The sequence below is a fragment of the Melanerpes formicivorus genome, unplaced genomic scaffold (assembly GCF_026170545.1).
Source record: "Melanerpes formicivorus ecotype bairdi unplaced genomic scaffold, bMelFor1.0.p_v2 SCAF_114, whole genome shotgun sequence".
Taxonomy (NCBI): Eukaryota; Metazoa; Chordata; class Aves; order Piciformes; family Picidae; genus Melanerpes; species Melanerpes formicivorus.
The window spans coordinates 902,701-926,975 of NW_027142466.1; the positions used below are offsets into that span (position 1 = coordinate 902,701).

Here is a 24,275-nt window from a genome sequence, read left to right on the forward strand (position 1 = left end):
GGGCTGGGCAGGGCAGGGCAGAAGAGCACTGGGCAGGGCATGGCAGGGCAGAGCAGGGCAGGGCAAGGCAGAGCAGGGCAAGGCAGAGCAGGGCAGGGCAGAGCAGGGCAGGGCAGAGCAGGGCAGAAGAGCGCTGGGCAGGGCAGGGCTGGGCAGGGCAGGGCAGGGCAGGGCAGGGCTGGGCAGGGCAGAGCAGGGCAGGGCAGGGCAGAAAAGGGCTTGGCAGGGCAGGGCTGGGCTGGGCAGGGCAGGGCTGGGCAGGGCAGAGCAGGGCAGAGCAGGGCAGGGCAGGGCTGGGCAGATCAGGGCAGGGCAGAGCAGGGCAGGGCAGAGCAGGGCAGGGCAGGGCAGAAGAGCGCTGGGCAGGGCTGGGCAGAGCAGAAGAGGGCTTGGCAGGGTAGAGCAGGGCAGATCAGGGCAGGGCAGAGCAGGGCTGGGCAGGGCAGAGCAGGGCAGGGCAGGGCAGGGCAGGGCAGAAGAGGGCTTGGCAGGGTAGAGCAGGGCAGATCAGGGCAGAGCAGGGCAGGGCAGAGCAGGGCAGGGCAGGGCAGGGCAGGGCAGGGCAGGGCAGGGCAGGGCAGAAGAGCGCTGGGCAGGGCTGGGCAGAGCAGGACCAGGCAGAGCAGGGCAGAAGAGCACTGGGCAGGGCAGAGCAGGGCAGAAGAGCACTGGGCAGGGCTGGGCAGGGCAGGGCAGGGCAGGGCAGGGCAGAGCAGGACCAGGCAGAGCAGGGCAGAAGAGCACTGGGCAGGGCAGAAGAGCGCTGAACAGGACAAGGCAGAGCAGGGCTGAGCAGGGCAGGGCAGAAGAGTGCTGGGCAGGGCTGGACAGGGCAGGGCAGGGCAGGGCAGAGCAGAGCAGGGCAGGGCAGGGCAGGGCAGGGCAGAGCAGAGCAGGGCAGAAGAGCGCTGGGCAGGACAAGGCAGAGCAGGGCTGAGCAGGGCAGGGCAGAAGAGTGCTGGGCAGGGCTGGGCAGGGCTGGACAGGGCAGGGCAGGGCAGGGCAGGGCAGGGCGTCCCGGGCCGCCGCGGGAGCAGGCACCGGCAGCAGCGGCAGCAGCAGCAGCAGCAGCAGCAGCAGCAGCAGCAGCAGCAGCAGCGCAGCTTGCGGGAAGCGCTGTGGTTTATTTGAGCTCTCGGCGGGTTGAAGGGCGGCGGAGCCGCTCCACCGGCGAGCGAGAGGACAAAGTAAACAGCCCCAGAAGTTGTTAACATCAAACACTTCGCTGAAGAGGGCCCGGAGGGGGCGGGGGGTGGGGGGGATGCTGCTTTTTGCCAGAGCTTCTCGCCGCTATTTATTTATGGAAAGCACTGAAACGTCCTTCGCAGGGCAACTTTAACCCCAGCACATGCGGCTACCGGCCCCGCCGCAGCTGCCTCCCTCAGCCTCATTATCTTAAACTAAACTTTATCTTCCCAGATCTGCTTTATCCAGGCTCTGATTTCCCTCTGTTTATCTTTCTCTTCACATGTTCCTCGCTGCCAGTGTCAACAGCTACTCCTCTTTTGACCTACCAGCTTGGCTGGCGGCGCGGGAAGATCAGCTGCGAGGCTGTGAGTACACAGAGCAAGCCACAGAGACCAAAGTTCCTTGGCTGGAGGGGAAAGGGGGGAAGAAAAAAAAAGAAAGAAAGGAAAACAAGGGCTGGAGTGGGAGCAGCATTGTTCAGCAGCCAGGCAGGGCAGCCCAGCAGAGCTGCTCTCACATCCAGCTCCCAGCGATCCTGGGAATACCAGGGGGGGATGAGAGAGAACCACAGAGCTGGCAGGGCTGGAAGGGAGCTCAAGGCTCAGCCAGCTCCAGCCCCCTGCCATGGGCAGGGACACCTCACACCACAGCAGGTTGCTCACAGCCACCTCCAGCCTGGCTGCAAACACCTCCAGGCAGGAGGCTTCCACCACCTCCCTGGGCAGCCTGGGCCAGGCTCTCACCACCCTCCTGGGCAACAACTTCTTCCTCACAGCCAATCTCAATCTCCCCACTTCTAGCTCTGCTCCATCCCCCATGGATCCAACCCAGAACATGTTTGCTGCCTTTGGGCTCTCCTGCAGATCACAGCATCAGCTGCTGGGAAGAGGCCTCAGGATCACTGAGTCCAACCATCCCCTAACCCCTCCTGCACACAGCTCTCAGTTTGGCTTTGAAGCACCTCCAGGGATGGGGACTCCACCATCTCCCTGGGCAGCCTGGGCCAGTGCCTGATGTTGTCACTACCCCTTGGTAGGAAGAGAGGAGAGCACAAGACCACAGCTTATCATAGTTCTGGGGTCTTTAGAGTCCCAGCAGCAAAACTTTGCCTCTGTAATGTTATCATCCAGAATTTAGTAGTAACAATAATTTAGTAGAGTCAACATAAGCTTTTGGGGGTGTTCAGCCTGGAGGAGGCTGAGGGAGACCTCCTTGCTCTCTGCAGCTCCCTGCAAGGAGGCTGGAGCCAGGTGGGGCTTGGGCTCTGCTCCCAGGGAACAAGGGACAGGAGAAGAGGCAATGACCTCAGGCTGCCCCAGGGGAGGTTCAGGTTGGCCCTGAGGAACAATTTCTTCCCCTTGAGGGTTGTCCAGGCCTGGCCCAGGGTGCAGTCCCCATCCCTGGAGGGGTTTGAAGGCCCTGGAGCTGTGGTGCTGAGGGACCTGGTCTGGTGGTGCCCTGGCAGGGCTGGGCAAGGGTTGGACTCCAGGATCTGAAAGGTCTCTTCCAACCAAAACAATTCTATTATTCTCTATCCAAGCATTTGCACAGGGGTGGAAAACCAGGACCCTTCCCCTCTGCCACCACCTCACCGACCCTGAACTCCCACTCTGGCAGTCACTGGGGAGCTGCTGGGAAGGGAATGAGAGCTTTGGTTAGGTGTGGCTCCATTTCAGGGTCTCAGGCTCCAAGAGGAGCTCAGCTAGGAACAGCTCTGCTCACTGCTCCAAGGAATCCATCACCAGTGGCTCAAGGAGCTGAGGTCACACTGGAGCAGGAGGTGTGGTGGGTAGAAGGGGCTGCTCCTGAGCCTCTGAGTAGCAACTGGAGCCAGTGATGTAAATAACATCCAGGACTGACTGGAGAGGGGACTGGTTCTCATGGATCCTTTCCACTTTCACTCCAGATCATCAGTGCTGCACACCAGGAAGCCACAGCTTCCTCCTTCCCCTCCTCTCACTGAGACATCCTCACCTAAAGTCACCTTCCAACTGTTTTCATCCAGCACTTGACCTCCTTGTCAGCTCTGCCATGAGTTGTGTCTCATAGATTAAGGGAAACAGAGAAGATAAGGGCTCTGTAACCTGAGGAGGAGTCACTCAGAAACACATCCTGGTACTTCTGGAGATCATTAGTGAGATGGAGCACCTCTGAAGATGATGTCACTCTGGCTGGGTGCCTCATTTGTAGGGTACCTTTTAATTAGTCCCATTAGGAGCACCAGAGGGCTCTCCCAGGAGCAGGGCTGCCCCCACTGCCAGGACCTCAGCCAGCTGCAGGGCAGCCTGCACAGCATCACCTGGTTGTGAAGGCCTCAAGACCTCACTGGGATGGACCTGAGCTGGGCAGGAAGAATCAGCTGCAGCAGCACAGCCTGGGAGGGGATCTGCCGGGGAGCAGCCCCAAGGAGAAGCACCTGGGAGTGCTGCTGGGCAGCAAGGTCTGCGTGGGGCAGCAATGAGCCCTGGGGGCCAAGCAGGCCACGGGGGTCCTGGGGGGCATTCAGAGTGTGGCCAGCAGAGCCAGGGAGCTTCTCCTCCCCCTCTGCTCTGCCCTGCTGAGACCTCCCCTGCAAGATTGCATCCAGCTCTGGGCTGCCCAGCTCAGGAGGGACAGGGATCTGCTGCAGAGAGGCCAAGGGAGGGCTGCAAGGCTGCTGAAGGGACTGCAGCACTGCCTGGGGAGGAGAGGCTGAGAGCCCTGGGGCTGTGCAGGCTGCAGAGGAGAAGGCTGAGAGGGATCTGAGCAATGTCTCTCAAGAGCTGAGGGCTGGGGGTCAGGAGGGAGGGGACAGGGCCAGGCTCTGCTCAGCTGCACCCTGGGCTAGGCCAAGGAGCAAGGGATGGAAAGTGCAGCCCAGGAGGTTGCAGCTCAGCAGGAGGAGGAACTTCTGCCCTAGGAGGGTCCCAGAGGCCTGGAGCAGGCTGCCCAGAGAGGTTGTGGAGTCTCCTTCCCTGGAGCCTTTCCAGCCCTGCCTGGATGTGTTCTGTGTGACCTGGGCTGGACTCCATGGTCCTGCTCTGGCAGAGGTTTGGACTGGAAGCTCTCCAGAGGTCCCTTCCAACCCCTGATATCCTCTGGTCCTGTGACATGGGGCAGCCCTCAACACATGGGAAACACCCAGAGCAAGGCAGCACAGCCCTGGCAGGGGCTTCCTCCCCTCTGCCCAAAGCTTCATGCTTTGTTTCCCTGGAAACCAGCAGCCCTCCATGGAAGGCTCCACACGTCTGGTCGAACTCAAGTCCAAATTACCTCACTCCCACCCGTGCCTGATCCCCCCCAAAAGCTTTACACTCCAAAATACTGTTTAGCACATGGTGTCCACCCCCAGAGAAGCCTCTGGGCAGCTGAGATCCTGCCCTGCTTATTTATGGACCACAAACTTCTCATCCCCACCCTTGCAGCTGAGGACAGAGTCCCTCCTAAAAACAGCATTACCTCATAGCCACTTCTCCCCCTTCTCTGACAGCTTTGTTCCAGCTCCCTGAATCATCTCCCTGCCACCTCAGACTGGGTGCCAGGACAGGGCCAGGACCTCTCTTTTTCCAACAGCCAGCAGCCATCACTCCCACCTTGATCCAACTGTTCCATCACTCCCCTCCAAAACGCATCGGACCTTCAGCACGCCGAAGCTGGAGGGGGAGAGGGTGAGGAGGGGGAGAGGGTGAGGAGGGGGAGAGGGTGAGGAGGGGGAGAGGGTGAGGAGGGGGAGAGGGTGAGGTGGGGGAGAGGGTGAGGTGGGGGAGAGGGTGAGGTGGGGGAGAGGGTGAGGTGGGGGAGAGGGTGAGGTGGGGGAGAGGGTGAGGTGGGGGAGAGGGTGAGGTGGGGGAGAGAGAGGGCTGCCTGAGGAGGGGGAGAGAGAGGGCTGCCTGAGGAGGGGGGAGAGGGCTGCCTGAGGAGGGGGGAGAGGGCTGCCTGAGGAGGGGGGGAGAGGGCTGCCTGAGGAGGGGGGAGAGAGGGCTGCCTGAGGAGGAGGGGGAGAGAGGGCTGCCTGAGGAAGGGGGAGAGAGGGCTGCCTGAGGTGGGGGGGAGAGGGCTGCCTGAGGTGGGGGGGGAGAGGGCTGCCTGAGGTGGGGGGGGAGAGGGCTGCCTGAGGAGAGGGAGAGGGCTGCCTGAGGAGGGGAAGAGAGGGCTGCCTGAGGAGAGGGAGAGAGGGCTGCCTGAGGAGAGGGAGAGGGCTGCCTGAGGAGGGGAAGAGAGGGCTGCCTGAGGAGGGGAAGAGAGGGCTGCCTGAGGAGGGGGAGAGAGGGCTGCCTGAGGAGGGGGAGAGAGGGCTGCCTGAGGAGGGAGGGGAGAGAGGGCTGCCTGAGGAGGGAGGGGAGAGAGGGCTGCCTGAGGAGGGAGGGGAGAGAGGGCTGCCTGAGGAGGGAGGGGAGAGAGGGCTGCCTGAGGAGGGAGGGGAGAGAGGGCTGCCTGAGGAGGGAGGGGAGAGAGGGCTGCCTGAGGAGGAGGGGGAGAGAGGGCTGCCTGAGGAGGAGGGGGAGAGAGGGCTGCCTGAGGGGTGGGGGAGAGGGCTGCCTTGCTAGCCAAATGCTGGAGGGAAGGAGACAAAGGCAGGGAAGAAGGAGAAGAAGGAGGAGGAGGAGGAGGAAGGAAACAGCACGCTCAGGAACAGAGGGAGTCATTGAGGTTCCCCACCCCACCTCCAAGAGCTGCCAGCCTTCCCCAAGAAGGAAAAAGTGACAGGGAGCCTGACAGGGAGTGACAGGATTCTCACTTGGAATAAACCAGCTTTGGGTATGGAAACTTTCCCCTTTCTGCTAAGCAGCCCCAGTTCACCCAGCCTGGCTCCCAGCACCGGCTGGGATGGAGCCCCCAGCCCAGGACAAGTTGCCTTTTCCTCCATCGATCACAGAGCTCCCAAGAATAAAACCAAACCACCACCACATTTTAACTTGCTCCTCGAGACTGTCCTCTGTCTGTGCAACTAAAATGAGGGATTTTCAGGGAACCATCCCGCTGCCCCGAACGAAGCAAACCGCCGTGACTTCAGCCGGGGCGAGCTGACTCAGATCATTAAGTCTCACACCGAGACACCTTAAGAAGCTGGGGGGGGGTGGGGGGCAGAAAAGCTGTGGCATTCCAAGAGAAAGCAATCAGACATTCCTGCAGCTCGGCTCCTCAGTGATCTCCAGAGCCTTTGATCACCGACTGTCTTCAAGCGTCCTCCTGGGGTCTGGCAAAATGAGCGCAGCAGCTGGCACATAGCCTTCATTAGCTCTGGTGGCGGCCAGCGGCGGCCAGCAGCCCGCAGCCCACCGCCGGCCCCTCCGAGCCACCTCCTGCGGGGCCGGGGGGGAAGCTGGGAAAGCCTCCAAGCATCCCCCACGGGACACGCACGTCCGCGGTACCCCTGCGCCCAGGGCAGGGCTGCCGCCGGGGTGGGGACGGAGCGCTGCCGAAGCCCGCCGGGGGTTGATGAATGCTTAATGAGCGCTCAATCATTAACGGCGACCTTTAGGAAGGCAATGCAGCACCTACGGTGTGCGCTCCCCTCGCCCTCCCCCCTTTTCAGGCTCTCAATCGAGGCAGCCGAGCGTGCAAACCGATCCTGTCGCCAGCAAAAGCATTTCCTTTCAGCGCGGCCAGCCGAACGCAGGGGGAAGAAAATGGAAGTGACTTGGAGTTATGGCACCAAAAAGGGCAGACAAGCAAGGAAATAATCAACTCCACATGAGCCACTCCGAGCCCCGCACAATGAAAAGGGCCCACGACTAACCCCAGGAAAGGTCAGCGGGACTATGGGGGTCAGAAGCTGCAAAAGGCAATAGGCAGCAGCTGCCAGCTGCAATGAGGATCAATGTGCTCCTAATTACGGCCGGGGAGAGGGCTCGGAGCGCCGCGGGGCAGCCCTGCAGCGCTGCCGGCTTGCTCCCTTCTGCGGCTCCGGCGCTGCGGAACGGCAGGAAGCTGAGCGCTGCAGATAAGGAGCTGGGGCTGGAAAGGAAAACATCATCGTTAGGGACCTGTGGCAATCGTGGACGGGGCTGGGTGGGAAGGGACCGTAAAGACCATCCAGTTCCAACCCCCTGCCATGGGCAGGGACCCCTCCCACCAGCACAGCTTGCTCAAGGTCTCATCCAGCCTGGTCTTGAGCAGCTCCAGGCAGGGGACAGCCACAGCCTCCCTGGGCAACCTGTGCCAGAGTCTCCCCAGGCTCACTCTAAGGAATGTTTTCCTAATGTCCAGCCTAAATCTCCCTCCTCCAGTATCAAACCATTGTGCCTCATCCTGTCACTACAACCCCTTACAAACAGTCCCTCCCCAGCTCTCCTGGAGCCCCTTTCAGGCACTGGAAGGCTGCTCTGAGGTCTGCCCAGAGCCTTCTCTTCTCCAGGCCGAACAGCCCCAGCTCCCTCAGCCTGTCCTCGCAGAAGAGGTGCTCCGACCCTCTGATCATCTGTGTGGCCTCCTCTGGACCCTCTCTGAGCAGAATGAGGGCATCCCCAAAGAGCTCTCAGTGGCACAAGGAGTGCCATGACCCAGTTCCCAGGGCTTTTGTGGGTGTGCTCAGGAACCCCTGCGCTCTGACCCTCAACTCTTGTCCTCTCCATCCTAAAGCAACCCGAAAGGGAAAACTCCACCAAAGCCACTGGCAGCGACCCTACAAACCGAGTGTGAGCCAGGCCAGGCTGCAGCAGAGGCACAAACCCACTGCAGAAGGTGCTGAAAGCCTCCAGGGCAGAGCTGCCTTTGATGTCCTGCTCCCATTTATTGATCACTGCTGCAACCAACGGCAGCAGCTGCCCCAGATCCTTATCGGAACCCCTGCAGGGGCAGAGCTTAGGGATCTGCAGCCTCCCCAGTCCTGGAGTTGCTTTAACACCTCTGAACCTCTGCCCAGCACCCAGATCAATCCGTGCTGAGCCAGGGATTACCACCCCTACCCCTGTTCCCACCCAGCCCCTGCTTTCACTCTTTTGGGCAGTGCACTTCCCTAGGCAGCCTTGCACAAGCATCTGTGAACCTCTGGGCTTGCTCCACACCACTTGAACCTCCTCCCCCACCACTTAACCTCCTTCCCACACCATTTGAACCCCTTCCCATATCATTTGAACCCCCTCCCACACCATTTAAACTCCTTCTCTCACAATTTAACCCCCTCCCCACACCAGTTAAACCCCCTCCCCACACCAGTTAAACCCCCTTCCCACACCAGTTAAACCCCCTTCCCACACCAGTTAAACCCCCTTCCCACACCAGTTAAACCTCTCCATGAATCAGCAACAGCCCCCAAGAGCAATTTGGGGCTCCAGAATCCCAGATCAGCTGTGCCCTGGCACCATTCTTTTTGTCCCAGCCTAGACTGTTTGCTCAGGGTGGCAAGAGAAACAAAGAGCAGAGAACAAACAAGACAGCAGCTGAGTTCCTACAACCATATGGGGCAGGGGGAGGACTAAAAGGATAAGGGGGGGGACCTCAAGTCCTGGTGGCTTTCCCTAATCATAGGGTGGATCATTGTTTTTAAGCCCTATTTATTGTCCTTGAGGCAGATACTTGGTTTGGAACCAGACTTGGTAGAGTTAGATAATGGTTGGACTCACTCTTAAAGGCCTTTTCCAACCAAAACAATTCCTTGATTCTTCTCCCCAAGTTACAAAGCATCCTAAATGACCACAGAAATTCAGACTCTGGCTCCAGGTAAGGTCCAGGGTCGCAGGGGCAAAGGTGAAGTCAGACTTGAAGCAACTGAGAGGGGGGGAAAAAAAACCCATTAGACAAAAGGAGAGGATCAGGCTGCAGACACAACCCCAAAGCTGGCCCAGCTCGAAGCTGGAGCAGCAAATCTTTAGCTGAGTTGTTCTCTGGATTGCTCCCTTCTGCTTCCAGGCCTGGAAAGCCTCAAGGTTGGTATCAGCTGTTGGCCTGGGATCAAAGTTGAGCTTTCCATTAATCCTCTGAGCTCTACGTGAGGCTGATAGGGAATTTTTTTCCGGGAGACAGTTCAGATCGCTCCGATACTCCGTCTGCACTCCAATATTTCAAGAACACCTTGACTTTAAAGCCTGGCTCTGGGCCTCCATATGGTCCTGATAGAGGAGCACATGCTTTGGCAGCGACTGCAGGAATGGATTTGGGAGCTGCAGCGGAGGGGGGGTCGGGGGGGGGGTGGGTTGGAAGTTTAACAGTTTGTGTTCTGCGGCTCCGCGGCTCCGCGCTGCGCTGCTGGCCTGCCCGGCGGGCACAGCCGGGCTCCCACCCCGCTGCTCGCAGCCAGCCGAGGCAGCAGGGCCCGGCAGCAGATAAATCACCGGGGCAGCCACACTTTCTACCCACAAACAGGCATAAATTAGGCTAATTTTATTATTAACGTCAGAAGAAAAGAGCGGAGCCGGTGCCCGCCCCCCCCTCCCCCTGCTGCTGCCAGGCTAATGAGGTGGGGTTGGTTGGAGTCCTGCAGCCCCGGGGGAAGAGCAGAGCAGAGCAGAGCAGGATTTGCCTAATAGCCAGCTCTGGGCTGCAATTACTCTGAGCTGCCTAAATAAGGGCTCTGTGACCCCGAGGGACGCCAAGGTATCATTAGGCTCACAGCTCCGGCAGCAGAGCCCTAGACCAAACACACACAAACTCCTCACCCTTTGCTCCTCAGCCCCCCCTGGACTCCTGTCCCCTCTCATTCTCCCCTGGCTCTGCCTCAAATTCCCATTTTCTTCCCCGTATCTACCCCAACACCTGGCCTGAGTCCGTCACCAACAGCCCCTTCGACCACATCCCAACGGGTCCCGCTGCAGCCCTGGAGCTGCCCCGACCCCGGCAGCCCGCAGCCCTGCCTGCCTCCTTCGGCCGAGGGATTCTTCCCCCAGAATGAAGTTTCACAACCGATTTAAAGAGGGGCAGCTGCCGAGGGGGGCAGCAGCACCTTCCTCCGGGCCCTGGCTGGCGCTCCCCTCTCCGCGGCCGCGGCTGAGTCAGCTCCGCTGGCAGCGCCGGCCGAGCGCACGGCCGGCAGCCAGAGCAGCTTCGGCTTTCACCTGGCCGAGGCAGCGGTTTCAGCTCCCTCCGTGCAGGGCTGGAGCAGCAGCGCTGGGAACCGACACCCACGGCAGGGATCTCGGCGCTGGGACAGCGCAGGGCCCCGGCTCAGCTGATGAGGCAGCACCCCAGGGGCTCTAAGGCTGCAGGAATGCAGCACAAATGAAGGCAGGAGGAGATGAAACCCAACTCCCAGCCAGCCCTTGGCGCTGCAGCCAGCCCGGGGACTCGCCGGCCTCATATCCCAGCCCCACGCCACAGCCAGCTCCACAAAGTTTGCACTTTGCACATCAAGGATGACCCTTCCCACCCCCCCCCCACCCCCCCCTTTATAATTCCTTTGCAGTTCCTGTAAGCAGCATTAAGGTCGATTAAAGAGAAGCAGGAACCACAAGCTCCCCCTGCTCATCGCAAGGGTCCGCAGCAGCCACACACTGGCTGTCCCCTCCCAGCAGTACACTCGAGTCTGGCAGGTTTGGATGAGAGAGAAGGTCCAAGGAAAGGAGAGCACAAGTTGGAAGGGACCTCAGAGATATTTCTTCCAACCCCCCCCATCATGGGCAGGGACTCCTCTCATCCAGCCTGGCCTTGAACACCCCCAGGCAGGAGGCAGCCACAGCCTCCCTGGGCAGCCTGTGCCAGGCTCTCACCACCCTCCTGCTGAACAACTTCTTCCTCAGCTCCACTCTAACCCTGCTCTGCCTCAGCTTCAAACCATTCCTCCTTGTCCTGTCTCCAGACCCCGTCATGAATTCCCTCTGCAGGATCCCTTCAGCTCCTGGCAGGCAGCTCTGAGGTGCCCCTGGAGCCTTCTCCTCTCCAGGCTGCACAGCCCCAGCTCCCTCAGCCTGTGCTCCCAGCAGAGCTGCTCCAGCCCTGGATCATCTTTGTGGCTTCCCCCAGACTCACTCACAACCACATTAGAGGACAGGAAGCTCACTCCTGAGGTGACCCCAGCTGAGAACCAGCCCTTTGTCCAGCAGCAGCCCCCAGCCCCGCAGCAGGCAGGCGAACGTGCTCCTGGAGCTGCCTTACCCCGAGCCCAAGTGTGCTCTGTTGCAGCTTGCCAGGATCCATGCTCCCCTTGAAGGGAAGCTGGGCTGTTAAATCCACACCTGCAGCTGGGCTTTTACAGCCAGCCACTGACTGCCCTCTTACATCACCAGCAATTAGAGAGCTCATGGCTGCAGGAGGTGCGAGCGGCAGTGAAGTCACCCTGCAGCACACAGCCTGCCTGTGGGCAGCTGCAGCGAGCACAGAACACAGCTTTGGGCTTCCTTTCCTAGCCAAAGTCCTGGGCCCAAAGGGATTGGCCCTGGCTTCACAAGGGAGGCCCCAGCTCTGCGGCAGGACCCCACCTCTGAGCTGGGAGGGGAGGCTCCTGGCACTGCCAGCAGTGCCCCAGCAGCAAAGCAGCCCCCAGGGCCCAGGGCAAAGCACTCTGCAGCCAGGCAGGGAAAGGAGGAGATGGTGCTGGGGGGTTTGCTGGGACACACTGACATGCCTCCCAAGAGAGGGGTGGCAGAACACGGCAGGGGGGCTGGGTTTGCTCAGCAGTGCTGCACAGAGCACTGCTCAGAGCTTCCCATCCCCCTCCTCGTGCCAGAGGGCCGAAGGAGAGCGTGGGGCAGGGCAAGGAGGTAGAGATGATCATGGAACTGGAGCCTGGGGGTTTGGCTTCTCCCAGGGCACTGCGCTGGGTCAACCTTGCCTCCAGCAAGGAGCTCAGCCCAGCACAGGTAGGCACCAAGGGCAGACACCATGAATCAGAGCCCTCAGGCCCCTCCTGCCAGCCAGGGTAAGGCAGCTATTCCCAGTTAGCATCAGCAGAACCAGTTCCAACAGGAGCCAGCGATAGGGAAGCAGCTGGGCTTCACCACGGGTGGAGCTGCCTGTGCCCTGCTCACGCAGACACAGCCCAGCAGCACAGCCAGCAGCTGACCACAGGCTCCGGGAGACACCTTCCCACGGGGAGCAGGGACACAGCTGTGGTGGCTTCAGCAGGCAGGGAGAAGGTTCCAGACTGCTCAGAGCTCCCCCAGCAGACTTTCCTGCCGAGCTCAGCAGAGGCAGGGGCCCTCAGAGATAAGCAGCGGCGGGGCCCAGACCCATCCCACGTCAGCAGCCATCAGATAGGGAGGAACAAGACGGAGCAGCACCGCGGCCGCGCTCGCTGCAGCTTGGCAGGGAAAGGAGAAGCTGCTTTGGGCTTTTTTTATGTTGTTGGCTTCTCCTGGAGCGTTTGCAAAGAGAGCTCAGCCAGAGCACAGCCTGGCCTGGCCTGCTGCAGAGCTGGGGGACACCACTCCTGCGTGCCAGGGCCCCGGCGAGCCACCCCCGGCGGGGTCCCCATCCCCAGGGTGACAGCAAACAGCTTCACACCTTGGGATCCAGAAGGACTTCAGCCTCCTCAGCCTCCCTGCTGGAGGGGTGGGATGGGTGAGATGGTTGCCTGCAGCTCCCTCCTTCCAGCCCACGGGGATGGAAGTGTTTAGTCTCTGGTCTCAGGAGCTTTGCTATGGCGTGGATGGAGATCTGGGGTTTGGAACTAGGGAGAGTGGCTTCAGACACTCAGCAGAGGAACCTTCCATGGGGTAGGTTACACAGGAGTGAAAGCAGCAGTTGGGAAACATGCTCACTTGACAGCCAGACCATTTGGAAGTGCTCAGAACAAAAGCCCTTCACCTAGAAATGGTGTCCTGAGCGACTGTTCTCACCCAGAGCACCTGAGATCATCGAGTCATGGAGTGGTGGTTGACAGGGACCTTCCAAGGCCACCCAGTCCACCCCCCTGCAGCCAGCAGCAACCACAGCAGGCTGCTCCCAGCCCCAAGCAACCTGCCCTGCCCTGCTGCCAGCCATGGGGCAGCTCCACCTCTCTGGGCAGCCTGGGCCAGGCTCTCCCCAGCCTCAGCACCAACCATTTCTCCTTCTCTCCACTCTCAAGCTCCCTCTTGGCCTCCCAAACCATCCCCCCTTGGCCTGGCCCAACAGGCCCTGCTCCAAGCTCTGGCCCCAGCTTGCTTCAGGTGCTGGGAGGCCAGCAGAAGGTGTCCCTGGAGCCTTCTCCTCTGCAGGCTGCCCAAGGCCAACTCTCTCAGCCTGGCTCCCAGCAGAGGGCTTCCAGCCCTGCCAGCACTGCTGTGGCCTCCTCTGGCCCTGCTGCCCCAGCTCCCTGCCTGGGCTGTGCTGAGGGCTCCAGAGCTGCACACAGATGATGGAGAGCCCCAAGCAGAACCTCAATCCTCAGCACCCAGCAGCTACCACCTAGTGCCAGGCTCCTCTCTGACAGCAATGGGACCATGCAACCTGCACCCAAAGCCTGCCTGGGTGTGCAGAGCTGAGCTCCAAGTTGTGTCATCCAGGCTGAAATTTCAACATCTTCAGCACGTTCTGATAATAACATTTCTGATTCCATCTGCTGCCAGCTTCCTTCTACACCCTGACAGAGATTTAAAGCCTGCATTCCTCCTTCACTCGGCAACAGAGATTAGTGGCAGGAACAGAAAACATCTCCTGTTCCAACACCCCCTGGGGGTTTTCCTCCTCGGCTTTATGAGAGGAGCCTCAAACCTCCATCAAGCCAGGATATGCTGTCACGGCAAGGAATGCAGGCACCGAGGAGCTGAGTGCCCCAAAAACCTCCGGAGAGGGCTCCTGAGAGACACAAAAGAGATTTCCTGGAGCTATTGCCACGCTGAAGCAGCTCCTCAGAAGTAAAAGCCCCGAGAGAGCGCCAGGAGGATGGGAGGGTGAGCCCCGGGGAGCCCTAATTGGGGCAGTTTGTGGGCTCTTATCGTGGGGAAGGCAGGGAACAAAGGAAAACCACAGGCTGCTGTCTGGGCTGACTCCCCAGCACACCTCATCTGCATGGCCTCGGATCGCTGCGGCGGCAGCACAGCTCCTCGGCTCCCAGCGACTACCCACGGCCGAGCCCAGCAAAACCCCAAAATGCAGCTGGAAAGATCTTATCTCTGCCCCACGTGCCACGGGGATCCTGCAGGATACAGCTGAGAGCTGGCCTCGGAGCTCCCCAGCCCACAGCACCCCCAGGGGATGAGTTCCAGCAGCCTGGCCTGGAGCTGTGGCAGCTCTGCCCAGGGAGCCTGCAGCTGCCATGGGGTTCCTGAGCAGAGGGGACACCAGCACAGGCACCTAGAACCACCACAGCTTGGAGCCCAGCACCTACCCTTGACTTGCTCCAAGATGTCAAAGCAACAGGAGACAGCTCAGGAGCTGCCAAAGAGTTATCCCAGGATATCCAGGGGGATGAGGACAGATTAATCCCCAGGAATTCCATTGCACAACTCCCTTCCCAGCCCTGCATCCCACTGCCTGCAGCAAGGCTGCCACTGGAGAACATCTCCAGGGCGAGGCTCCAGAGCAGACTCCATCAGCTCAGAAGGTGTGGGACCTGCAGAGGAGGCACCAGCAGGGTCAGCAGGCAGAGCTACCCTGGAACAGCCACAGCACCATCGTCCTCAGGGTGGTATTCCTGCTCCTGAGCTACCCACTGCCATCTCCTCGTCCTCAACGAGCTCCTGCCCCCCATTTTCAAGCTCCTATATCCATCCTGAGGATCAACAAGGCCAAGAGCCAGGCTGGGACAACCCCTGGTACCAATCCAGGCTGGGGCTGAGGAGAAGGCCTTGGGGGTGCTGGGGGTGCAGAGCTGGCCAGGAGCCGGCACCCAGCGCTGCCAGCCCAGCCCCAGCCTGGCCTGGGCTGAGCCCCAGCAGGGTGGGCAGCAGGGGCAGGGAGGGGATTCTGCCCCTCTGCTCTGCTCTGCTCACCCCCCCTGCAGGGCTGGGGCAGCTCTGGAGCCCACAGCACAGGCAGGGAGCTGGGGCAGCAGGGCCAGAGGAGGCCACAGCAGTGCTGGCAGGGCTGGAAGCCCTCTGCTGGGAGCCAGGCTGAGAGAGTTGGCCTTGGGCAGCCTGCAGAGGAGAAGGCTCCAGGGACACCTTCTGCTGGCCTCCCAGCACCTGAAGCAAGCTGGGGCCAGAGCTTGGAGCAGGGCCTGTTGGGCCAGGCCAAGGGGGGATGGTTTGGAAGACAAAGAGGGAGCTTGAGAGTGGAGAGAAGGAGAAATGGTTGGTGCTGAGGCTGGGGAGAGCCTGGCCCAGGCTGCCCAGAGAGGTGGAGCTGCCCCATGGCTGGCAGCAGGGCAGGGCAGGTTGGTTGGGGCTGGGAGCAGCCTGCTGTGCTTGGGGATGTCCCTGGGGGCTGCACTGGCTGAGCTGTAAGGTCCCTTCCCACCCAAAGCAGTCTGGGATGCCATTCCATGCCCTTGCTGTGCACACAGAGCGCTCTGCCATGAGCTGGGACACCAGGAGACCTCCAGAGCACAAGCTCAGCTCAGCCCTGCACCAGCGCTGCTAGCTGGGGCCTGGGTTACGTGCAGCTGGCTGATGTCATGGCCAGGGCAGACAGCTGATGTCATGGCCAGAGCAGCCTGTGGGCACCATCAAGCCTCCCCCCAGCTCCAGTTCATCCCCCTGGGAGTGGAGGCCTTTGGCATGGCCCCGTGGCTGGTGCGAGGGGGCCGGAGGGGCATCTGCAGCTGGGGAGGGTTCAGCAGGCAGGAGAATGAAACGGTGAAGAAAGAAGCTTTTGAGAGGGGGAGGAGAGGCACACACGTAGTAAAGGAGTCATCTGTTTGGAGAGCAGGCTCCTGCTCCTCCTCAGCTCTATTATTCACTCAAGAGTGGATTAATCCATCACTGCAAAGGCATCTCCTGATCTCAGAGATAAAGGCAACAAGTGGCGCTGGCTGGCTGTGGGTCCTGCTGCGAGTGGCCAGCCGCTCTCATGGCCTTATTTGGGCCGATCCCCAGGCTCCCAGCAAACAAGGAGCACAACAGGGCACAACAAAACCTGCCAGAACACCACCTGATGAGGGACAACCTAGCCTGGATCCATCTGGAAGCATGGAGGAGACCTCAGCCGGGAAGCGTTCGGGTTGCGTTGCAACAGCAGGAGGGGCGCTGGGGTGGAATCAGAAGAGGGAGGTTTAGAGGAGACAGAAAGGAGAAGGTCTGAGGGGGCTGAAACCCCAGCCCAGGCTGCCCAGAGAGGTGGCAGCTGCCCCATGCCTGGGGCAGGTTGTTTGGGGCTCTGAGCAGCCTGCTCTGGGTGGGCTGGCTGCAGGGGGCTGGACTGGGTGAGCTTGGAAGGTCCTTTCCAACCAGCAGTCCATGACCTGGGTGAGAACATTAACTCAAGCATCATTTTCTAGGTCAAGGCCTTGGGCAGAGGGGTTGGACTGGGTCTGCTCCAGAGGTCCTTCCCACCCCCACCATGCTGGGGTCCTGTGGGGTTTGGGACATGGAGTGCTCCTGGCTGAGCTTGACAGGGCCCAAAGCACTCAGTGATTCGCTGACCCTCAGTGTCTTTCTGAGGGACCACCTTAACTGCCCTTGCTGCAGCTCCCCAGATGGGACTTGTCCTCATCAGCCAAGTGTCTCACACCACCTGGGGGTCACCTCCTGACCTAGCCTGCAAGAAAACCACAGCCTGCTTAGGAGGTTCTTTAGAGTGAGGCTTTTCAGCCAGATAAAAGGCGAGGGCTGGAGAAGGAAAGCTCCCAGGACACATCCCCAGCTAGGGCAGGCTGCCCTCAGACCCAAGATGCCTACCCCAAATACTGTGCTCTCCAGGGGGAAGGACACCTCCAGCACTCAACTGTCCCTCAGCAGAGGACACAGAGAACTTACAGAGGCACTTGGGAATCTGAGGTAGAGCCCCACAGGATCTCACAGAATCCCCACTCCTGACATGGTGCAGGTCAGAAGGGACCTCTGGAGCTCACCCAGTCCAACCCACTTGCTCCAGCAGCCTGCCCAGGGGCACAGTGCCCAGGGGGGGTTGGAAGCTCTCCACACCAGGACACTCCACAACCTCTCTGGGCAGCCTGCTCCAGGCCTCCAGCACCCTCCCAACAAACAACTTTCTCCTCCTCTTCCCCTCCAACCTCCTGGCCTCCACTCTCTGCCCCTTGCTGCCCCTTGGCCTGGCCCTGGCCACCACTCAGCAGAGCCTGGCCCCAGCCTCTTGCCCCCCAGGGGCCCTTCAGCTCTTGCTGAGCATTGCTGAGCATTGCTCTGGGGCTGCTCTTCTGCAGCCTCTCAGCCCCAGGCCTCTCAGCCTTTGCTCCTGCCAGAGCTGCTCCAGGCCCCTCAGCAGCTTCCCAGCCTCCCCTGCACTCTCTCCAGCACTTCTCTGGCCCTCTGCAGCTGGGCAGCACACAACTGGACCCAGAACTCCTGCTTCAGCCTCACACCCCAGGAGCCCCCACTGCTGCCTTCCCTCTCTCCAGACCCCTTCTATCTGCTCCCTCCTCCAGGGTTCCTGGGCAGTTGCTCTGAGCTGCAGGTAGCAGCTCTGGGCAGGAGCTGGAGCAGGGACCAGCCAGACACCCCCAATGGGCAGGAGCTGGAGCAGGGACCAGGCAGACCCCCAACTCTGGGCAGGAGCTGCAGCAGGGACCAGCCAGACCCCCCCCCCCCCTCCACAAGACTCCTGGCTGCCGGCAGCGGTTTCTGAGCTGAGCCCAGCTCCGAGCCCAGCTGGTGCCAGAAGGGGCAGGTCCCGGGGCAGGTCCCGGGGCAGGGTCCCCCTGCACGCCCCCACCCCAGCGGCCTCCCTGCTCCCCGGGGGGGAAGTTTGAGCAGCCCTGCAGCTGCGGGGCAAGATCCAGCGGGCAGCTGGGGCTCGGTTTGTGTCGGAGCCACTCTTCCCCCCGCACTCCCCCAGCTGCTGCAGCCTGGATTCCCAGCGAGGAAGAGGCAGGAACGTACCTGCCACCTCCTGCAGCAGCGAGTCCCGGGGCTGCTGTAACGTGAAACTGCACCCAAGGAGCTGGGGAAAGGTGGGGGGAAAGGGAGCGAAATGAAGTCCCACCTGGCTAGAAGAGCTCCAAGACATCCTGCAGCTATGGGGAAAGGGAAAACAACCCACCTGGAGTGATTATTTTCCCTCCTGTTGAAAGACAAGGAGAGGTTTCTCGCACAGGAAGAGCAAGCAGGGGCTTAATGGGAAAGACAGGTGGGGGGGGGGGAGGGGGCTGAGGCTCAAGCCCTGCCGGGGCTGAAGCAGCACTTCACCCCGAAGTGAAAAGTGTCACTGGAGAATCATCATCTGCGCTGCAACGGGAGGAGGGAGCCAGGGCAAGACGACAGGCTCAGCCCTGGGAGCTGGCCTGAGCCAGCTAGCAAGGAAAGCACTTGGAAGAACACTCAACTGAACCAAAAAAACCCCAAAAATAGATATTGAGAGAGAGAGAGAGAGGAAATGATTGAATCTAAAAGTTCTTGGAGACCTCTCATCAGCTAAAGTCATTCAGCAGAGAGTTTCGTGCTGGGTTTACAGAGGACAAACATGTCCCAGGAGGGAGCTGGGAGAAGGGGACACAGAACACCAGGAGAGTGTTGAGCTGGGAGGAAAGGGAATGTGCCTGGAGAGCAGAGCTAGGAGCAGCTCCTCTGGTCACAAACCAGAACGAAACAGCCCCCAAAAAACCCCTGATGGGGAACACAGCCTGGTCCCCACGGGCCAGAGCGAGGAGGCAGGAGTGCAAGACAAGCTGCAAGCTCACACGTGAAGAAGAAATTTGGCTGCTTGGTGTAAGGGTTAAAATGCTGAACAAGATTTTAAGCTCCCCAGCTGCAGGAAGGAATCAGCTCAGAAGCTCTCTAAAAGACTGAGAAAAAACAGAAAATAGATGGGGGGGAAAAAAAATGAATCCCTGCAGCAGGCAGGAAAGCAGCAGGATGGAGCTGAGGGGAGCTGCTCAGGAGGGAAGAGCAGACAGAGCCCCAAGTCTGCACAGCAAGGTCAAGTTCACAGCATCAGTTAATGGCAACCAACGAGCTGCTGCCTGGCAGAAGGTGACACAGAACCACAGAGCTGTCAGGGCTGGAAGGGAGCTCAAGGCTCAGCCAGCCCCAACCCCCTGCCGTGGGCAGGGACACCTCACACCACAGCAGGTTGCTCACAGCCACCTCCAGCCTGGCTGCAAACACCTCCAGGGAGGAGGCTTCCACCACCTCCCTGGGCAGCCTGGGCCAGGCTCTCACCACCCTCCTGGGCAACAACTTCTTCCTCACAGCCAACCTCAATCTCCCCACTTCTAGATCTGCTCCATCCCCCCCAAGTCCTATCCCTCCCTGACACCCTCCAAAGTCCCTCCCCAGCTTGCTTGCAGCCCCCTGTAGATCCTGGAAGGCCACCAGAAGGTCTCCTGGGAGCCTTCTCCTCTCCAGCCTGCACAAGCCCAACTCTCTCAGGCTGTCTGCAGAGCAGAGCAGCTCCAGCCCTCTGCTCCTCCTCGTGGCCCTGCTCTGGACACCTTCCAGATCCTTCCTGTAACAGGGACATCTCCACAGGGCCGAAAGTGAGGACTCAGCCTCAGGGCTTCTGCTTCTAAAGGTTTCAAAGCCAAGATCAGCACAGGATTTGCTGCCACCCCCATTAATCTCAGGGGGTCTGGCTAGGACCGAGGACATCGTTAGGCACAAGCAGGGGACAAGGATTTATGAGATGCTGGCTGCCAGGCCGGCTGCGTGCTCAGGAGAGCGGCTCAGTGGCGGCGCTTCAGCGTCTCCACATCTGCAGAAGCCGTTCTGAAAGGAGCCTGGGGATAGTTTAGATTTTTTGCTTTAAGCCCTGACAGTTAAAAAGCCCTCGAGTGACATCACCTGAAGCGGGAGCGCAGCTGCCTCCCCCCCCCCCCGCCGCGCCGCCAGCCAAAGTAAGCACCGGCCTCACTTTATGGGCTCGCAGCACACCTTGAGATGATGGCAGCGCCGCTGGGATCGGCCAGGCCTCTCCTTACGTGCTTTTTCCCCTCGGTTTCGGGGTCAGAAACACCGAGTTTAGTCCCAGCGCATCCCAGCTGGGCTACCCAGCAGAGGGAGCAGGCAGGAGCCCTGGCCCAAACCCCGCTCACCAGCATCCCGAGAGCAATGAGCTGGGTAGAGCTGGCACCCCGGTGAACCCCCCCCCCCAGAAGAGGAAAAGTAACCCAAACGGCAGAAAAAGCCTGCTCCAGGCTGCTTTCCCTGCTGGGCTGGCGCTTGCTGAGCCGGGAGCAGCGCTGGCCTGCCCACACTTCACCTTGCAGGCACGGGCAGGGCCCTGGCGAGCGCTCGGGGCAGCTTAAGGGTGTAAATCGCATTAATCCCAGCGACAAAGCTACCGCGCTCATCCTCGGGCCGCCGCCTAATCTGCTGCTAAAGCTGCTCCCATCCTACTTCCTACCCCTGGGAGGAGGGAAAAAAACACCCAACAAAACACCTTTTGAAGTGCAGCAGGCAGGTGAAGGAGCGGATCCTACCTCGCCCTTTCTGTCTGAGCCCAGCTGTAAAGCTCTGAGCCACAGCCAGGGCTGCTCCGCCAGGCTGTGGATGTTCCCGGGCTGCAGACCTCTTCTTTTGGGGAAAGGATCACAGGAAAAAGGGTTCTATTTTTTTTCCTTTTCTTCTTTCTCCCAGCCTCCCCCATAAGCCAGGCTCATAAAAGAGCAGGGGCTTGGTTTCAATAAGGAATCACAGAATGTTAGGGGGTGGAAGGGACCTTGAAAGATCATCCAGAGCAGGATCACCCAGGGCAGGTCACACAGGAACACATCCAGGTGGGTTTTGAGAAGTGTCCAGAGAAGGAGACTCCACAACCTCTCTGGGCAGCCTGCTCCAGGGCTCTGTCATCCAGGAGTCAAGAAGCAGAAGCCTGAGCTTCGAATCTCAGGAGCGGTGCTCACCACCCCAGCCCGGGGCTTTGGGCATACAGCCCCAGGGAGCCGCAGGCCGTCTCCCTCAGCAGCCCCTCTCCCAAGAGCACTTTTTGCTCCTTACAGGAGTCCCAGGCGGGCAGAGCATCCCACTAATCCCAAGTGGCAACCCCCCAGAGCCGCGGGAGATGAGCAGAGGAGCTCCAAGCACAGGATTACCTGCCTTGTCCACCCAAAACCACCGGGCCACGAGCCACGGAACCCCGGAGGGGCCGAGGCTCCGCGCCTGCGGTCAGCTCCGGCGAGCTGCAGGGCGATGGGAGCGCCAGGGAGACAGAGCGACTGCCAGAGTGCCAAGCCCGTGGTTTGGGTTAGCAAATTGTATTTCTGGTGCATGTGTGAAAGACACAACCCCCTGAGTAAACACTCCCCTGGAGCTGACAGCTTTACAGCCAGCGGGCTCGGCGCGGCTACTCCGCAGCGGCACAGAGCAGGCAGCAAACCGTGCGGGGGAAAGCAGGCAGAAAACGCGAAAAGAAGGGGGGGAAAAAAGAAGAGAATATTAAAGAAAAGCTCCATGGAGGGCCCCCTCCCCCCCACCCCCCCCCCCCCCCACCCGCCCCGGCAGCCCTGTACAAAGTTACGAGGCGGGGGCAAAACAAACACTGCCTGTTTGCTGCCCAACAGTTGAAAGTTGTGTGTCGCGCCTGCAAAACATTTCCCCTTTGGGTTTAAAAACGTCAATATTGGAAACATGCGAGGGCCGACTGGAAAGTTCTTTCATTAAAAGTCAGCAACTGTGTAATTATTATGCCTTCCCCCCCCCCCCCGTGCTGGCAAAGAGACAGACAAAGCAAGAGAAAGTCGTTTAGAATCCAGGGATCGGCTTGAAGGATGGAGGTGCCTTCATAAAAAAATAGAAATAAATCAGAGTTTGGATGTCAGGATGCTTTACAGCCGCAGCCCTCCGGCGGCTCGGCTTCGGGGGCTGGCTTTCAGCCGCTTTAATATGCGGAGAAAGTGACTTGGGGGGGGGATTAAAAACAAGGGCTGGGATGATCGATTTGCAGACGGTTTAGAGGCGAGACGCGACCCCGAGCCCATCATCCCGTGCAGCATCACCGCAGCGACTTCAAACGGAGCAGCGCTTTAATGGCAAAGCCAGCAGAGCCAGAGCGACTTTCACTGTAAAGCGAGCCCGTAAATCACGACAGGCTGGAGGCACAGCAGGGCAGGTTTTTTTCCACCTCACCCGAGCGCTCCCTGCATCGCTTCAGCCTCTCCCCTGCTCACTCACAGACCCAGGACACACAGCATGAACTCAGATGGTTCAAATAAACCCCTGCTCCAGCCCCGGCTGCACACCCAGCACAAGCCCCCCAGCCTTCACGTTTTCCAGGGCTGGGTGGTGTCAGGCTTCCCACCCACCGCTTCCCCACGCTGAGCATCCCCCCGGGCTGAGCACCCCTAGGTGCCGCTCCGGAGGGCACAGGGTCCCCCCTCCACCAGCAGCCAGCTCCGGAGGGCACAGGGTTCCCCCTCAGCCAGCAGCCCGCTCCGGAGGGCACAGGGTCCCCCCTCCACCAGCAGCCGGCTCCGGAGGGCACAGGGTCCTCCCTCCACCAGCAGCCCGCTCCGGAGGGCACAGGGTCCTCCCTCCACCAGCAGCCGGCTCCGGAGGGCACAGGGTCCCCACTCAGCCAGCAGCGGAGGGCACAGGGTCCCCCCTCCACCAGCAGCCGGCTCCGGAGGGCACAGGGTTCCCCCTCAGCCAGCAGCCCGCACCGGAGAGCACAGGGTCCCCACTCAGCCAGCAGCGGAGGGCACAGGGTCCACCCTCCGCCAGCAGCCCGCTCCGGAGGGCACAGGGTTCCCCCTCAGCCAGCAGCCGGCTCCAGAGGGCACATGGCCCCCACTCAGCCAGCAGCGGAGGGCACAGGGTCCCCCCTCCACCAGCAGCCGGCTGCGGAGAGCACAGGGCTCCCCCTTCAGCCGCTGCCGCCCGGGGCTGACAGGCGGCACCGCGACGCCGCCGCCGCCACCTGCGCCGCGTCCCCCGCGCCGCGCTCGGCCCCCGCGCGTCCCCGGCAGCGGCGGCGGGAAGCGGCGGGAAGCAGCCGCACGTTACCTCAGGGCGGCAGGCGCCGCGCCCCCTTCCCTGGTCCCGGTCCCGGTCCCGGTCCCCAGGACATTCCAGGCTGGGGCGTGCGGCCCGGCGGGTGGGAGCCTCCATCCAACGCCTCCCGGCCGCGCCGCTGCTCCTCCCCGCCCCGCTCCCACCGGCGCCCCGGCTCGCAGGAGGAGGTGGCGGCGGCGGCAGCTCCTCTCCGCCTCTCCCTTCGGTGGCCCGCCCCGCGGAGCGTACCAAGGGCGGGCGGAGGGGAGGACGGGCGCGGGGAGGCACCGGCACCGGCCGCGGGGCCCGGGCAGCGGGGAGAGCGTGGTGCCGGGCGCCGGCCGTGCCTCCCCCCCGCGCTGTGCCCGGGACGCTGCGGTACCTGCTGTAAAGCGGCCAGGGCTGCCCCGGGCTGCAGCGCCCGGCAGCAGGTTGGCAGCATGGCGTGGGTTTGGTTGGGAGCTTTGAGATCATCGAGTCCAGCCCTGAACCCAGCGCTGCCGGGGCACCACCGAACCAGGTCCCTCAGCACCACAGCTCGGAAACCCCTCCAGGGATGGGGATTCCATCACTGCCTTGACACCCTCAAAGGGAAGAAATTGTTCCTCATATCCAACCTGAACCTCCCTTGGGGCAGACGAGAAGGAAAACAGCTCCTGTGTCTAAACAGAAGAGAGAAATTTGCTTTATAAAAACCAACCAACCAAACAAAAAGAACAAACAAAACAGACAAACAAAAACCCAACCCAGGCTGGCAAAAAAAGTTTCTTGGGGTTTGGTGTGAACCTGCAGGACCAACAGGCTGTGCCACCCGGTGTTTACCAGACCTAATTTTATCCCTCAGGAGGTTTCCTGGAGGACGTCATTGTTTCCACAAGGGTAAAGGGGAACAAGAAAGGATGAAACCGATGGCAAGAAACATTGCCTACAGGTACAGCATCTGAAGAAAGCATTCCCGAAGCAAACTGAGAGTGGGGTTGGATCAGCTGGGAATTGAATGCATCCTCAGTCCTCTTGCAGATGGCACCAAGCTGGGTGGCTGTGTTGAGCTGCTGGAAGGTCAGGTTGGGATGAGGGTCAACAAGGCCAAGGGCTGGGTCCTGCCCTTGGCTCACAACCACCCCAGCAAGGCTCCAGGCTGGGGCAGAGGGGCTGCAAAGTGCCCAGCAGGAAAGGCCCTGGGGGGGCTGGGTGCCAGCAGCTGGAGAGGAGCCAGGGGGTGCCCAGCTGGGCAAGAAGGCCACCAGCAGCCTGGCCTGGAGCAGCAAT

At 60.8% G+C, this 24,275-nt stretch overlaps 1 protein-coding gene across 2 annotated transcripts in view; it reads right to left on the reverse strand.

Moving 5' to 3' along the window:
• Nucleotides 1–23,176, reverse strand: part of CDON (cell adhesion associated, oncogene regulated) — a 110,475-nt gene extending 87,299 nt beyond the window's left edge. For both annotated transcript variants that reach the window (XM_068167288.1, XM_068167287.1), the window contains exon 1: nucleotides 23,019–23,176. The gene's annotated coding sequence lies outside the window, so the exon portion shown is untranslated. The remainder of the gene's footprint in view (nucleotides 1–23,018) is intronic.
• Between the last annotated feature and the right edge of the window lie 1,099 nt (nucleotides 23,177–24,275).